This window comes from Oncorhynchus gorbuscha, linkage group LG14 (genome assembly GCF_021184085.1).
Source record: "Oncorhynchus gorbuscha isolate QuinsamMale2020 ecotype Even-year linkage group LG14, OgorEven_v1.0, whole genome shotgun sequence".
NCBI classification, from domain to species: domain Eukaryota; kingdom Metazoa; phylum Chordata; class Actinopteri; order Salmoniformes; family Salmonidae; genus Oncorhynchus; species Oncorhynchus gorbuscha.
Genome location: NC_060186.1, coordinates 43,974,658 through 43,991,854, shown reverse-complemented (window position 1 = coordinate 43,991,854; position 17,197 = coordinate 43,974,658).

The following is a 17,197-nucleotide window of genomic DNA, read 5'->3' as shown; positions in this document are numbered from 1 at the left end:
CTCGAGCTCTACCCCTAGATTTGGCAGTGACGTAGTGCCTCCATGAATGACAGAACACTGAGCCAATCACGACACAACAAGAGAACATTACCAACCCTTTTCCGCTGGCTGCCCAACCACCAAAGAATGCACCAAGCTAGGCTGTAGCACCTGCATTTTGGAGCTGCCTTACTCAAGAAAGCAAAAAAGAGACCATGTTTGTATGTGGATTTGTTTGCAAACTGATATGTGACACATATTAATGCCAAAATAACATGCAAAACAGGCAACCCCCCCCACAATTAAAAACAAATGTGTATCTATTTTTAGCTTCAAATGTGGGGCTTTTCCCCACAATGATGGGTCGCCACTGTTTGGGGACGTTCAACAGAATGTGACTGGCAGAACGGGTGTTATATGTGGAGGATGAGGGCTGTTGTAGGTATCTCAGATAGGGGGGAGTGAGGCCTAAGAGAGTTTTATAAATAAGCATGAACCAGTAGGTCTTGTGACAGGTATACAGAGATGACCAGTTTACAGAGAAGTATAAAGTGCAGTGATGTGTCATATAAGGAGCATTGGTGGCAAATCTGATAGCCAAATGGTAAAGAGCATCTAGACGCTCGAGAGCACCCTTACCTGCCGATCTCTAAATTACATCTCCGTAATCTAGCATGGGTAGGATGGTCATCTGAATCGGGGTTAGTTTGGCAGCTGGGGTGAAAGAGGAGTGATTGCGGTAGAGGAAACCATCTAGATTTAATCTTAGGCTGCAGCATTGATATGTGCTGAGAGAAGGACAGTGTACCGTCTAGCCATACTCCAAAGTACTTGTATGAGGTGACTACCTCAATCGCCAAACCCTCACAGGTAGTAATCATGCCGGTGGGAAGAACAACATTCTTCTTACCAAACCACATGACCTTTGTTTTGGAGGTGTTCAGTACAAGGTTAAGGGCAGAGAACGCTTGTTGAATACTAAGAAAGCTTTGTTGTAGGACGTTTAACACAAAAACCGGGTCTGCTTGGTATGCTGTGTTTCACACTTTCAGTGCGGCTTTGTCATGCGCTTGGTTAGTAGAGATGACAGTAAAGAATTTCAGTTAAGCAAAACATTTTGCCATTCACTTTTATCGGTGTCTTTGGTATACATATACTAGCTCTTTATTTCTATCTAACATTAACTTGACTTTAATTTACCAAGCTAATGTTCGCTAAGCAGTTGCCATACCAGGCAGTGATGCAACCCGTCAGGATGCACTCGATGGTGCAGCTTGAAAACCTTTTGAGGCTCTGAGGACCCATGCCAAATATTTTCAGTCTCCCGAGGGGCAATAGGTTTTCTCGTGCCCTCTTTTTTTTCACCTTTATTTAACCAGGTGGGCTAGTTGAGAACAAGTTCTCATTTGCAACTGCGACCTGGCCAAGATAAAGCATAGCAGTGTGAACAGACAACACAGAGTTACACATGGAATAAACAATTAACAAGTCAATAACACAGTAGAAAAAATGGGCAGTCTATATACAATGTGTGCAAAAGGCATGAGGAGGTAGGCGAATAATACAATTTTGCAGATTAACACTGGAGTGATAAATGATCAGATGGTCATGTACAGGTAGAGATATTGGTGTGCAAAAGAGCAGAAAAATAAATAAAAACAGTATGGGAATGAGGTAGGTGAAAATGTGTGGGCTATTTTCCTATAGACTATGTACAGCTGCAGCGATCGGTTAGCTGCTCGGATAGCTGATGTTTGAAGTTGGTGAGGGAGATAAAAGTCTCCAACTTCAGCGATTTTTGCAATTCGTTCCAGTCACATGCCGCAGAGTACTGGAACGAAAGGCGGCCAAATGATGTGTTGGCTTTAGGGATGATCAGTGAGATACACCTGCTGGAGCGCGTGCTACGGATGGGTGTTGCCATCGTGACCAGTGAACTGAGATAAGGCGGAGCTTTACCTAGCATGGACTTGTAGATGACCTGGAGTCAGTGGGTCTGGCGATGAATATGTAGTGAGGGCCAGCCGACTAGAGCATACAAGTCGCAGTGGTGGGTGGTATAAGGTGCTTTAGTGACAAAACGGATGGCACTGTGATAGACTGCATCCAGTTTGCTGAGTAGAGTGTTGGAAGCCATTTTGTAGATGACATCGCCGAAGTCGAGGATCGGTAGGATAGTCAGTTTTACTAGGGTAAGCTTGGCAGCGTGAGTGAAGGAGGCTTTGTTGCGGAATAGAAAGCCGACTCTTGAACGACTGTCTTGGTGTGCTTGGACCATGTTAGTTTGTTGGTGATGTGTACGCCAAGAAACGTGAAGCTCTTAACCTGCTCCATTACAGCCACGCCGATGAGAATGGGGGCGTGCTCGGTCAAGTGTGTTTAGTATGACTGAAGCTTACACACCTTGATATGTTTAAGATACTTCATTACAATGGAGGTCAGAGGAACAGATCTACAGTCTTTGTTTTCTTTGGGAGAAGGTTTTTGGGGAAGATGGGTGATGATCATTTTCTTCTAGAGGTGGAAGTGTGTGGGAATATACAGACCTCTGATAGACAGAGACCCAGGCTGGTGTAAGTTCCTCTGCACAAAGCAGAGACGCCATCAGGCCTGTTGCCTGTATGCTTAAAGACTTGTGTGGCCTCTCTAGCGTTAAATTCTAACTTGAGGTCACAGCCATTGCACATGTTAACACCTTTGGCAGATAAGTAATCTCAGTCAAACTATGTAGAAGTCATTAAGTTAATTTGCCATTTTCTTTTCGTCTGTCTTGTACAGTGGTTTTATGATGGAAGTCATATTAGTGATATATTTTATTGCTAACAGTTTTTCTAGAATAAACTTCATTCTAAGCTGGTTTGCTGCCCAATTCTACAAGAATAATTCAATTGAGCCAAACACAATTTTATTGGCATCATCTGATGGCACACCCTGATCTGTTTCACCTGTCCTCATTATTGTCTCCACCCCCTCCAGGTGTCTTGTTTTCCCCAGTGTATTTATCTATGTGTTTCCTGTCTTTCTGTGCCAATTTGTCTTGTATGTTTCCAAGTCAACCAGTGTTTTTCCCCCGGTCTCCTGCTTTTTGCATTCTCCTTTTTATAGTCCTCCTGGTTTTGACCCTTGCCTGTTTCTGGACTGGTTTTGACCTTTTTGCCTGTCCACGACCATTCTTTTGCCTACCCCTTTGGATTGATGAACATTGCAAGACTCCAACCATCTGCATTTGGGTCTTGCCTTGATGCCTGATAATAGTTAAATAGATGCCATGAGTTAAAATAATTAAACATAGATTTATTGGTAAGTGAAAAATCAGTAGGCTGTTTGATGCCCAGTAATTATGAGCTTTATTCACAAAACACAATTGTATTGTCATCAGATAGCTGAAGAGACTTCATAATGAGTTAGAGGCCCAATAATGAAGATTTACTGGTAATAAATGGAAAACTGGTAGACCAATAAGTGATATTTTGGCTATAAGTGAGGTGTTTCTTGTGTTAACATTCAAATGGCCCAGTATGATTCTCTATCAAGAATAGGGCATTTTTGCTCTCCCAGTCTTGTTTCACATGGTTGGGAACTGACCAATTAAAAACATGTTAAGAAACTAAAAACAACACGCTCCATCAAAACCATCTAACCAATTACAGAGCTTACAGAACGCAGGTGAATCTCCTATCGCTGTTGATCCTCCCACTTCAGTTGATACGCCCACTTTCAAACAGTCAAATGCAGAGCACTGATGTGACGCTTATCGCTGTTGACCCTCTCACTTTCAGATACACTCCACTTATGCAGTAAAAGGTGCTGCGTGGTCAATCCACCGTCTGCATTTACGGTGATATTGTCTCTGCAGAAGTCAGGGCATTCATACTTATTGCGCTTCGCCGAGCAGCACAAAGCTGTTGTGAAGGAAGAGAGTTTGTGTTTATACAGGACCTGCCCTCACCTACCGTCAACAAATAATGTCAATGCGGAGCTATACTGAACCCTTCGCATTGTTACAAAATTTGAGAGGCGCGTGGCGATGCGGTACTGATCTCAATTTGGCCACTTTGTGCCTCTGGAGGCTTCACAATTACGTCACACCATCCATACGGCGCCTCCGACCACATTTTCGGATCAAGCAAAAGTAAAAGCACCCATACTTGCTTTTTTTCTCTGTTCTGTTCCGTTCCTCCTCCTTATTCTTCTTCTTGTTCATATATGGTATTATGGTAGTCTGCAAACAATGTTATAGGTGCATGCTGCCACCTACTGGATGGGGTGAAGACTTTAGTAAAATAATAGGGGAAAGTGAAAAATATACTTATACTATTCAAAAGTAAACTAAAACTAAAACTAAAACTGCACTCATTCAGGCTGATTAAAATCTCTATTCAGATCCCTACACACGTTCAGGAACCTGGGACAGGGGAACCTCTTCATTCAGTATTCCGTGTAACATTGTTGGATGTAAAATCCGCTGTAAAGTCCTGGAGATACAGAATTTTGCCGCCTTCACAATGATGCCTAGCTTCTTAGATTTTTTGACTAGTGCAATTGATCAGTTATGCTATAAAAACCTTCTTCACTGCGTGTCTGGATCCTTCTTTTTTTAATTTAACTTTAATTTAACTAGAAAAGTCAAGTTAAGAACAAATTCTTATTTACAATGACGGCCATCCCCGGGCAAACCCTCCCCTAACCTGGACGACACTGGGCCAATTGTGCGCCACCCTATGGGACACCCGATCACGGCCAGTTGTGAAACAGCCGGGTCTGTAGTGACGCCTCTAGCATGAGAGATGCAGTGCCTTAGACCGCTGTGCCAACCGGGAGCCTTCTCCTGAATGGCATTCACTGCAGGCAGTGAGACATCCACTACCATCTCAACTCTACTCACTCCTTCACCTATTTTCATTGGCTCCACATAAGAGACCTGCTGGATAGCTCTGATTTACTGACACCTCCTTCATCCTTACAGTGCGCCCTGGAAACGTGATTTCCATCACAATTACAGCGACTCTTCAACTACGACCTAGTTATTCCTTTGACAAACACTTGCCATGTGTCCTAACTTTTTACAATTGTAACACTATACATATGGCTTCTGTTCATACGGTCTCACCCCATTTCTCACATACCCAAGTTTTACACAAATCGGGAGAACCACTTAATCAAAACAACAATACTACCGATAGGCTTTCTTCCTTCTTTCCGTTTTCCTCCTTTCAGTATATAATTTGGGTCAAGCAACGTACGTCTACCACTCATGGCATGTTATCCCAAAACCACACAGCCTCTATGTGCAACGAGACGCTAGAGATGACACCTTTAACCAGTGCCCTACTCTGAAAATCATAGCTTTCCACATCAAATCAAATCAAATGTTATTTGTCACATACACATGTTTAGCAGATGTTAATGCGAGTGTAGCGAAATGCTTGTGCTTCTAGTTCCGAAAATGCAGTAATAACCAACGAGTATATATATATATATACATGAGGATAATGGTGATTTTAAAGTTTCAGAATTTAATTGTTGTGATTTGAGGATGGATCAACAATGTAGTTACTCCACAATACTAACCTAAATGAAAGAGTGTAAAGAAGGAAGCTTATACATAGTAAAAATATTCCAAAACATGCATCCTGTTGGCAACAGTGGGTTAACTGCCTTGTTCAAGGGCAGAACAACAGATTTGGACATTGTCAGCTTGGTGATTTGAACTTGCAACCTTTCGGTTACTAGTCCAACGCTCTAACCACTAGGCTATGATGCCGACGTAATGTTGAGATAGGACATGTTTTACTATTGATATAATTACTTTTGTACCCGTTTCCTCCAGCATCTTCATACGGTCCTTTGCTGCTGTTCTGGGATTGATTTGCAGTTTTTTTGCGATTAAAGTACTTTATCTCTAGGAGACAGAATGAGTCTCCCATCCTGAGTGGTATTTTTTTATCCGTTATTTTACCAGGTAAGTTGACTGAGAACACGTGCTCATTTACAGCAACTACCTGGGAAATAGTTACAGGGGAGAGGGGGATGAATGAGTCAATTGTAACCTGGGGATTATTAGATGACCATGATGGTTTGAGAGCCAGATTGAGAATTTAGCCAGGACACCAGGGTTAACACCCCTACTCTTACGATAAGTGCCATCGGATGAACCAGAATTGGAGGTCGACAATTTTTTTTTTTTTTAGGTCTTGGCTGATTTCGTTTGATTTTCCCTTGATGTCAAGCAAAGAGGCACTGCGTTTTGAAGGTAGTCCTTGAAATACATCCACAGGTACACCTCCAATTGACTCAAATGTTGTCAATTAGCCTATCAGAAGCTTCTAAAGCCATGCCGCCATTTTCTGGAATCTTCCAAGCTGTTTATTTAAAGGCACAGTCAACTTACTGTACTTACACTTATGACCCACTAGGATAGTGATACAGTGAAATAATCTGTCTGTAAGCAATTTTTGGAAACATTACTTGTGTCATGCACAAAGTAGATGTCCTAACAGACTTGCCAAAACTATAGTTTGGAGTGGTTGAAGAAAAAAGTTTTATTGACTCCAATCTAAGTGTATGTAACCTTCCGACTTCAACTGTATAAGCACAGGCAATTCCTAGAGGAAAACCTGGTTTCGTCTGCTTTCCAACCGACACTGTGAGACAAATTCACCTTTCAGCAGTACAATAACCTAAAACACAAAGCCAAATCTACACTGAAGTTGCTTACCAAGACGACATTGAATGCTTGTATACAGCTTGTATTGACGGTAAAAATCTATAGCAAGAATTGTATGGCTGTCTAGGAATGATCAACAATCAAGCTGGCAGAGATTGAATAATTTTTCAAATAATAATGGAGACTTACCCAGAAAAACTCACAACTATAATCGCTGCCAAGGTGTTTCTTCAAAGTATTGCCTCAGGGGGGGTGAATACTTATGCAAATGAGATTTCAGTATTTACTTTTCAACAAATTTGCTAACATTTCTAAAAACATGTTTTCACATTATGGGTTATTGTGTGAAAACAGTATATTTAATCAATTTTGAATGCAGGCTGTAACACAACAAAATGTGGAATAAATCAAGGGGCATGAATACTTCCTGAAGGCACTTTATAATACAAAATAATCAAAGCATTTAAAGCAAAACAAAACAAATTAAAGAGGCGAGCGAATGGTGTCTCTAATCCGCTTCAGATATCTGCTTGGAAAAGGAGTTGAGAGGGTTTGAGAAAGTCTGAAGCCTATGGCTGGAGTGGAGGGGGCATCGTTGGTACAGCCAGGGAGAAAGTCAGTCTGTCAGACATGCCAGGAGCATTTCATTAGGGCCCCTCTGCTTCTCTGTTGTTCCTTTCGCTATAGTAGCCGCTCCTCCGTAGGCATCTGCTCCTCCATTGACGATATGTAGCACCTACTTGGGTGATGCTTCGGCTGCATTCATATTCATTTTGGATTCACATTCAATCCTTTGGATTACAGCACTAAATAAGAACAGATGAAACTCCACTTTTCAAGAGACAACTCTGACAAATTAGAGCCAGATGGACATTTCAGTACTGTAAATGCTTGATCCTGTCAGATACAGTTTGCAAACACTCATATACACATTTTGATAGAAGTTGCTTACTGTCAGAATCATGCATCAGCTTTAAAATACACAGAAACGATCAAAATCTACTGATTCAATTAAAACATTCACCAGTTAGCTGTTGCAGCATTCAAACTACAGCACAAGTAGTTTACAATTTAAAGATTGTAGCTGTTACGCCACCTGGTTTAATGAGGTGAGGATCATTAAATAAACAACTAAACATGAATAAACCCAGATTCTTTACCATCATGGATGGAGCGTGGAAATAACAATCAGAGATTGCAATGCAAAGCTTTTATTTTCTGTAGGACTATAACAGCAATGAAATCATAATGTTCAATAATCAATAACTGGAGCGCTCAGGAATGGCTAAAGAATTGCAACATTTACCTGGAGCTAACTCTGCAAATAGCACTACTGGGTCATTTTAACAAGTCATAGTCAGTCGATTAATAATACTCTTAGCAAAAATGTTTCTTTAATATGTAGAATCTATGAGAATAGAAAGGTTCAGAACTTTTGTGAAATATCACAGCACAGTTGAAAAATATACGGCAAAAAGATATCAAAACTGGATGGTTTTCAGAGATGGATGGGAGGGGTTGAGTGGAGCTGAAGGATGGTACTAAAAACAAAGAAAAAATAAGTATTGTAAACTATACAGGGTTGATAAAATGTGTATATAGTATGAATAAGCTGGAAGTAGAAGCCTAAGAGTTGTTGTCCATTAGTTTACTCCAATTAGGGGAGGGATGGTAGGGTTAGTGGAAAATAATAAAGGAAAATATATTTTAAAAATATACTGTATATATTTTTTTAATTAATGGGGGATTTGAAAGGATGCAGACAATTACATTGATGGAAGCCTCAATCTATCTGCAGTATTAAAGCTGACCCCCCCCCCCCAAATAAAATACACTGTCGCTCGTACAACACTTCTCTCATCCTACCTGAACACTGCAAGCTGTACACGTTTACGTGTTTTTTTATTATTCTTTTTTATTTATTTCACCTTTATTTAACCAGGTAGGCTAGTTGAGAACAGGTTCTCATTTGCAACTGCGACCTGGCCAAGATAAAGCATAGCAGTGTGAACAGACAACACAGAGTTACACATGGAGTAAACAATTAACAAGTCAATAACACAGAGAAAAAAAGGGGAGTCTATATACAATGTGTGCAAAAGGCATGAGGAGGTAGGCGAATAATTACAATATTGCAGATTAACACTGGAGTGATAAATGATCATGTACAGGTAGAGATATTGGTGTGGCTGAGGTGCACCCGTGACCGGCTCGGAAACCAGATTGCATAGTGGAGAAGGTACGGTGGGATTCGAGATGGTCAGTCACCTGTTTGTTGACTTGGCTTTCGAAGACCTTAGATAGGCAGGGCAGGATGGATATAGGTCTGTAACAGTTACAGTTACATGTACACCCCACCACTAACAGGTAACACCTGGAGCACCATATACCCCCGGTAACTTGGACATTTGTAGTTAGCCAAAGGCTGTAGCATGTAGTAATAATAAATACATAGACAAAACCATGCAATGCACACTGGTAACGAGAGTATTGAAGAAAACACTCAATTCAGGGTTCTGAGAGGGAGTGGGCACAGCCAAGCCAGCCAGGGTTGTTCCAGAGTTATCCCAATTACTGTCCTATATACACACACACTTGCAAAACATACCACTGTAACAATACACATTTAACTGCTCTCCCAAAACATTATATATAAAACAGTGCAGATTTTCATGAATAAACCATTCTAACTAATTCAAAGATTGGTGAGTGATAATCAATCCATTTCCAAAAGGAGCACACAACATATTTCCATTTACTATGGTTCCCCATTAGCTGCTCCAAGGCAGCAGCTATTCTTCCTGGGGTCCAGCAAAATTAAGCCAGTTATACAATTTTAAAAACATTACAATACATTCTTGACAGATTTCAAAACACACTAAATGTGTGCCCTCATGCCTCTACTCCACTACCATATATCTACAACACAAAATTAATGTGTACGTGTGTGTATAGTGTGTATGTTATCATGTGTCTGTGCCTATGTTTGTGTTGCTTAGCCAGAACACATTAACTTAACACATTGGCTCCATAGTCACCGTCCAAAAAGGTGAGCCTCTATGCACCACCCACCTCCCCATTTCAGGACAGTGACTGGGCATCTTATTTGCCCTGCACCCTTTGACCTCACGTGCTCAGTGCTAGAGGCGTCACTACAGACCCTGGTTTGATTCTAGGCTGTATCACAACCGGCTGTAATTGGGATTACCATAGGGCAACGCATAATTGGCCCAGTGTCGTTAGGGTTTGGCAGGGGTAGGCCTTCATTGTAAATAAGAATTTGTTCTTAACTGACTAGTTATATAAATAGAAATATATTGTGGCAGTGTGGAAATTATCACAAATGAGTGCAGAAAATGCAGGAAATTATTTTTGATTGAAGTTGAATTGAACAGTATAAAACAATCAGAATGGAGAAAGACCCATTGAAATCACTTAGAATGTTTGCATTGCCACCCTAGGGTCACGCACTACTCACAAAACATAAAATGCTGTCAAACTGGCAATTAAAAAAATATTTGTGATAGGATACTTTGGCCATATCGCCCAGCCCTATTTTAAACTCGCCCTGGCCCAGAGGAAGCTGCCTGTGTATCTGACCAGTGATAGTGGAAAAAAAATCTATATTTAAAAAAATCCTATTACTAACATTTGCTACTGTAGGTAGCGTTAGCTAGCGCTAGTCGGCTGTACCTGAGCCGAAACTCCAGTTTGTTTTTTCCTACATCTTCTTTTTAAATAGTGAGCCAACATCTCTTCAGTACTTTTATTTATCTGACTGATCAAAACTTGTTCTCTCTTCTCTCCGCAGCAGACATATAGTGTGCAATCACTATTTGCAATACATACATATAAAATTGTGAGAATCGCAATAACTATCGTATCGGCATCTATGGATCATGATAGTATCGCATCAGGAGGTCACCGGCAATTCCCAGCTCTACCAGTGACCATGGAACACACAATGAAAGTGCATCATTACTGGCCATAGGCCCAGTGTTGGTTGTCCCAACGTAGTGCCACTGAACTAAACTAGACTATGCACCCATCGAAAATAATGGACAACAGTTTGGTTTGTGGGGCGAAGCAATTCATTTTCACCCTAGTTCAACTCCTTGGCAAGGAGAAAAAAAAGCGTTGACTGGCATGGCTTTACCTTTCTATATAGAGAGTAAGAGCTTGATGATAAGCTGCCAAGTTGAATCAGGTATGTTAGCGCTGAGGGGACAGTGGTTTTCAAACCTCTCCTCGGGGGAACCCCCCCAGAGCTAGCACACCTGATTCAACTTGGCAACTTATCATCATCAAGCCTTAACTAGGTGAATTGTAAAATATCTGGGGATCCCCGAGGAGAGGTTTAAGAACCACTATGCGTTCGGATGGGCCAGGTGGAGATACAGTTACAGTTTAATGGAAGTAAATGGGGTAAAGGTCTACCTGTCCCCCCCCAGCTGTTTCATGAGAGGTTGTAGTTCACTGAAGAGGTCGTAACCCTGGTGGAAGAAGGTCAGGTGGGCGTACATGAAGGACAGCATCTACGGACAGGTACGTACCAAATGAGCGACGTCGTACACAAGGCAAAAGACATGGGAACAACAGTTAAGTTCATATGGTTATTTTCATAGAAAACGATATTTACCGATTTGAGGATTTCCGATCTTCTCTTAGACCGGAGTACATTGATCCAGTGTGGGTAGAAAGAAAGCTCACAGTTAGATTGGGTCACTACTGTGTGTAAGTGCGTATGAGAAAAACAGAGCACTGTACTAATGAAATTATCTAATCAAATACTCATCCCAATTCACACCAATGAACTTCAAATGCATTTAAAGTTCATCGGTTCCCATTAAATGGGCATCATGAATAGTGTATAATTAACCAGAATTACATCACTGTAGATGTGGTAGGAACTGGATAAGTAGAAGCAGGCAGTAGGAATGGGATAGGTTTATTGCATCTACTCAATTCTATTATCCTCACTTCTACTATGTTATTGCTTTTACTTTCTTTCATACATCTGCAAAACTTAAGGGTTTGAGACTAGCGGAAGGTTCTAGCCTGCTGGTTGTTCTCAGACTGGGCAGTTGAGAGGACATTGAGCAACTTAAAGAACTGTGCCCGTGTCAATTGGTAAACATCTAAATGTTCCTCTATAGCTGCTAAGGAAGGTGATGTTGATGTAACAGTTTAACTTTAGTCCGTCCCCTCGCCGGGCTCAAACCAGGGACCCTCTGCACCCAGACAACAGCCACTCACAATGTATCGTTACTCATCGCTCCTCAAAAGCCACGGCCCTTGCAGAGCAAGGGGAACCACTACTTCAAGGTCTCAGAGCGAGTGACGACACCAATTGACATGCTTTTAGCGCACACCACCGCTAACTAGCTAGTCATTTCACACCGGTTACATTGACATGCTGCTGACTCTCATGTGGAAAAGAACAACATATTAAAATGTGTACCTTCAATGGAATGCCCCTTTAAAATCAGCCTTGCTCTCCGGCTTATAGATTTTCGGAGAGATTGATAGCAGGCGAGCTCGATACCGCTCGAAGGCTTTGATAAAGTATTGGTCAGCCCTTGCAGAATGCTGCTGTTATTGGAAAACGTGTGTGCTATTAAATGCAGTCCACTTCCCCATTCACAGCAACACTATGAAACCCAAGCTATAGCTAATGCTAAGCTGTCTGGCCCCATTATCCACCGACATGGCCCATTCATCATCATTGCAGCAGCCCAGGAGAAGACCAGGCAATGAAGGCATGGCTGTATACATGACTGATTTTGGTAATGGTGAGAGATTAGCATGTCATGAGGGATCTTTGAGCCTCTAACTTTCTCATCACAGAGAAGCTTTAACCAAGTTTAGTCCTTCCCAAAGGTTCTGTACAGCTGTATTCAAACAACCCAACATTTGTCCCATCCAGATATTTATATCCCACTTAAGACACTCCCCCTTCTCTCCAATCCTTACATTTTATGCTCAACAGGAAGAAGGTAACCAGATACTAAACCCGGATTACTCCCTTGAGGGGATTAAGGGGAACTGACCTCACCTCCTGACTTCAACCGTTCCTTCCCCTAGTCCACAGATGTCCATCTGTCTCCCCTATCTCAACCGTTGCTCTACTTCTTCCCTATCATTTATTTAATATCTCAATGTTCAAAATGTCAAATCCAACAGTATCATCCATAGACGAGATCTATTCTTTTTTTGACAATACACCTGTTTACATCATTAAACCTTCATGTATGTGTTATGTGTGACCAAAGGTGTCTGAATTTATAGTAAGTACAGTGTCATATGATACAATGCATTTATGTATGTGTTATACATGACAAAAGTGGTCTGATTTTAACTGTTAGGGAGTTACAGCATCGAGACAAGATCGTAATCACAAAATTGGGGAGAAAAGGGGGGTAAAATTTACTTCAAAAATAAAACAATAATAAATGGATTGATGGATCTGCAAAGTTTGCATTTGTGTGTGTGTGTCAGAACCAAGATTATTTGGAGTTGTCCAACCTGAGACTTCCGCACCAGCTATTCCTCTTCTGTCCCCATGATGGAGACCAGGGTTGATTACAACCTGTTACATTGTGTCAAAGACCTGACTGGGCCGAGCACCGTGCGGTATGGCTGGTTTTTGTTGTGTGCATGTTTGTGTACTGAGGAACATGTAACTTGGTTCCAGAAGAAAGACACACTCAATTTCTCTAGGTTGGGGCTTTCATCAAGGTAAGTGTTTCTTGGTGGAACATCATCTCCACACATTGCACATAAGCCTGGGATATCAACCATTCAAAGTTGGCCTTAGTGGGAGGGACAACAGAATTCTATAGGAGTGACCTTACCGAGTAAAGTATTTGTCATCATCACTACTTAACACAGTCAAAAAGTCATCATTATTGCTAAACCCTGCCCATTTACACAATTTATCTTCTTAAATAGTAATGTTAAACCTAAGCTTAACTAATGAAGGCCAAGTTTAATGTGTTGGTCCACCAGACCTTCTGCACATTTGGGCGGAAGTGTCTGGGAATGAGATTAGGTGTAATGTGACTAACATGACTTCACTTTAGGAGCGGCAGGGTAGCCTAGTGGTTAGAGCGTTGAACTAGTAACTGGAAGGTTGACAAGCTGACAAGGTAAAAATCTGTCGTTCTGCCCCTGAACAGGCAGTTAACCCACTGTTCCTAGGCCGTCATTGAAAATAAGAATTTGTTCTTAACTGACTTGCCTAGTTAAATAAAGGTAAAATAAAAAAATAGAGCATATTCCAATCCTGCGACCCAACTCGCACCCTTTATAAAGCCCATGTTTAGATCATATTAGACATTGTGCTTCATGTCACATTTGGCATTGGTGATTGTCACACAGTTATGCCACATTTATAAAACCTGACATACAGTTATAGATGCTTTGTAAAACATTTATGTAGTACTTATGAAGGCATTATGAAGGCTTTATGAAGCCTTTATAAGCTGAAAGTAATTTAAAGCGGGACCCTTATGGGCAATAAAAATGACTCCAAATGACGCAATACATTATTTACCATTCATTATTTATCATTCATCCAGGCAGTATCACACACTGTGATTGGGAGCCTCTTTTTTTTTTAAAATTATAATTTATTTTTTTACATGTTTTTTTAATTAACAACAAATCAATACATAAAGCACATGAGGGAACACAAGCATACATAGATTACAAACAATGGACAATCGAGCTAGGGGGTACAATATCACATTACAATTACACAAGGACCTTATTAAGGGACATGTATATACTTACAATTCTAACAGCTTTTTTGTTAGTAGAGCATTTAACCGTCTTAAAATACAGTTCAATTTATTTTTGTAGGATACGAAAATGTGGTTTTCTGTTTGTAAATTGACATTTGTGTATATGAAATTTGGCCAAAAGAATAATGTGATTGGGAGCCTCATAGTGCTGCGCACAAGTGGCACAGCGTGGCACAGCGTCGTCCGGGTTTGGCTGGGGTAGGCCGTCATTGTAAATAAGAATTTATTCTTAACTGATTCGCTTAATTAAATAATGGTTAAATAAAAAATAATTATTATATTGGGCATAACAACAAACAAATTACAAATGCGTCCAAGTGTTTAGAGACACAATCTTGATGTAGTCATTGTGCAAAGTACTTTGTGAATTTCACCAGGTTCATATACTAATATGTCATGTTGATTTGTGATTATGCATGCCTTCATCCTGGGAGTAGGGGAGTTTGTACTTACGTTATGCCCTGCGTGCTCGTGCTCAAATCATTTTGATGCACTGTGAGAGGTAGGCATGCTTTTTCTGTCGTCTTCAGAAAGGTTTGATTCTTTTAAGCACAAAGTCCTACACAGTGTTTTGTTCATGAATAATGTTGTATATTTAGAGGTTACTCATAAGTGGATAGTATTGTTAAGATGTAATTGTATTTTTTAGGATGATATTACCATTCTGAATTCAATATGTGGTTAATAGCTAGCTATGTGTGAACGATGGCTAGCTCCTCGAACGATCCCAGTCCCTTGTGCATCTGTTGTAGAAAGAGGGACGATTCTCAGGACATATGTGCTCTACAAATGTTTTATTTCCTTTTGGATGCAGAGAGAGAGTGAATTCTGATTCATTAAACAACTTAATCTCCAAAGTCCACGTCTATAGTCTCAATCAACCACACACAACGCACAGTTACAGCGGTGCAGTATTGCACCGGTTACAATTGCATGCTAGGTACTGTATATGGGACCAAATACTAATATTTTTACTACTTTAACTGAATTTGTCGAAATACCTTTGGTTCCCTAAAATGGGGGGACTATGTACAAAAAGTGCAGTCATTTCTAAACGGTTTACCTGGCATGAAAATTCCCTCAAAATAAAGCTGACAGTCTGCATTTTAATAATATATAATAATATATATGCCATTTAGCAAAAAAGCGACTAAGTCATGTGTGCATACATTCTACGACCCGGGAGTCTGCATTTTGAGCTATCTCTTAGTCATCATATTATTTCAAAGCCAAAGTGCTGGAGTACAGAGCCACAACAACAACAACAACAACGTGTCACTGTCCTAATACTTTTTCAACAAAGTTCAAATTGGAATACAATGTCAGATATTTTGTTTGTTAATGTGTTATCACTGTGCTTCTTCCAAGAGCCGAACCAAATGACCTGGATTGCAGTTGAGATTACATAATAATTACATGGTGCAAATGACCAATGCCATTCAAGATTCTGTGTAGATTATTACAGTAATTGTGAAAATATGCCCAGACCTACGACGACCTACGCATCCTATCATGAACATCTTGCACACGTTATACGATTACATAAAAATAAATGTATAGTTACAGTTACCTGAAAATGGGGCCATGGATGTGTTACTCATTTTAAGGTTGAATGTTATATTAGTTTGTAAGATAGGCTATTTACTGTATTACGAAAGTAATATTGAATTGTGTTTATTTTTCAAAACGCCATCAAATATCCATATTTAAAGGTATCAACTGCTTGGATTTTTCCATCTGAGCCACTGGCAAAATAACTTAATTAACTTTTATTTTTCGTTGAGTTGGAGATGTGAATTCAAATCAAATCAAATTTATTTATATAGCCCTTCGTACATCAGCTGATATCTCAAAGTGCTGTACAGAAACCCAGCCTAAAACCCCAAACAGCAAACAATGCAGGTGTAAAAGCACGGTGGCTAGGAAAAACTCCCTAGAAAGGCCAAAACCTAGGAAGAAACCTAATAGGGGGTGGCTCCTCTTCTGGCTGTGCCGGGTAGAGATTATATTATATTATTTATAAATTATATTATATATATTATTGACCAAGATGTTCAAATTTCATAAATGACCAGCATGGTCAAATAATAATAAGACAGAACAGTTGAAACTGGAGCAAGCACAGTACTGGGGACAGCAAGGAGCCATCATGTCAGGTAGTCCTGGGGCACGGTCAGGGCTCAGGTCATTTGGAGCAGGAGCATGGCCAGGTGGACTGGGGACAGCAGGGAGTCCTCATGTCAGGTAGTCCTGGGACATGGTCCTAGGGCCCAGGCCAGTTGAAACTGGAGCAGCAGCATGGCCAGGTGGACTGGGGACAGCAAGGAGTCATCATGTCAGGTAGTCCTGGGGCATGGTCTTCCTCCGAGAGGACTTAGATTCACACAGGACACCGAATAGGACAGGAGAAGTATAAACAAACTGACCCTAGCCCCCGACACATAAACTACTGCAGCATAAATACTGGAGGCTGAGACAGGAGGGGTCAGGAGACACTGTGGCCCCATCCGAGGACACCCCCGGACAGGGCCAAACAGGAAGGATCGATCTGTGCCACTGACAAATAAAACATTGTTATGTTATGTTGGATTCACATCTCCATCTCAACCAAAAATCTAAGTTAAATAATAGGACTAAATCAAATCAAACTTGATTTAAAGTGCCTTTAAAGTTTGATTTGATCTGATTTAGTCCTATTCTTTAACTTTGATTTTGGTTGGGATGGAGACTTGAATCCACCATATAA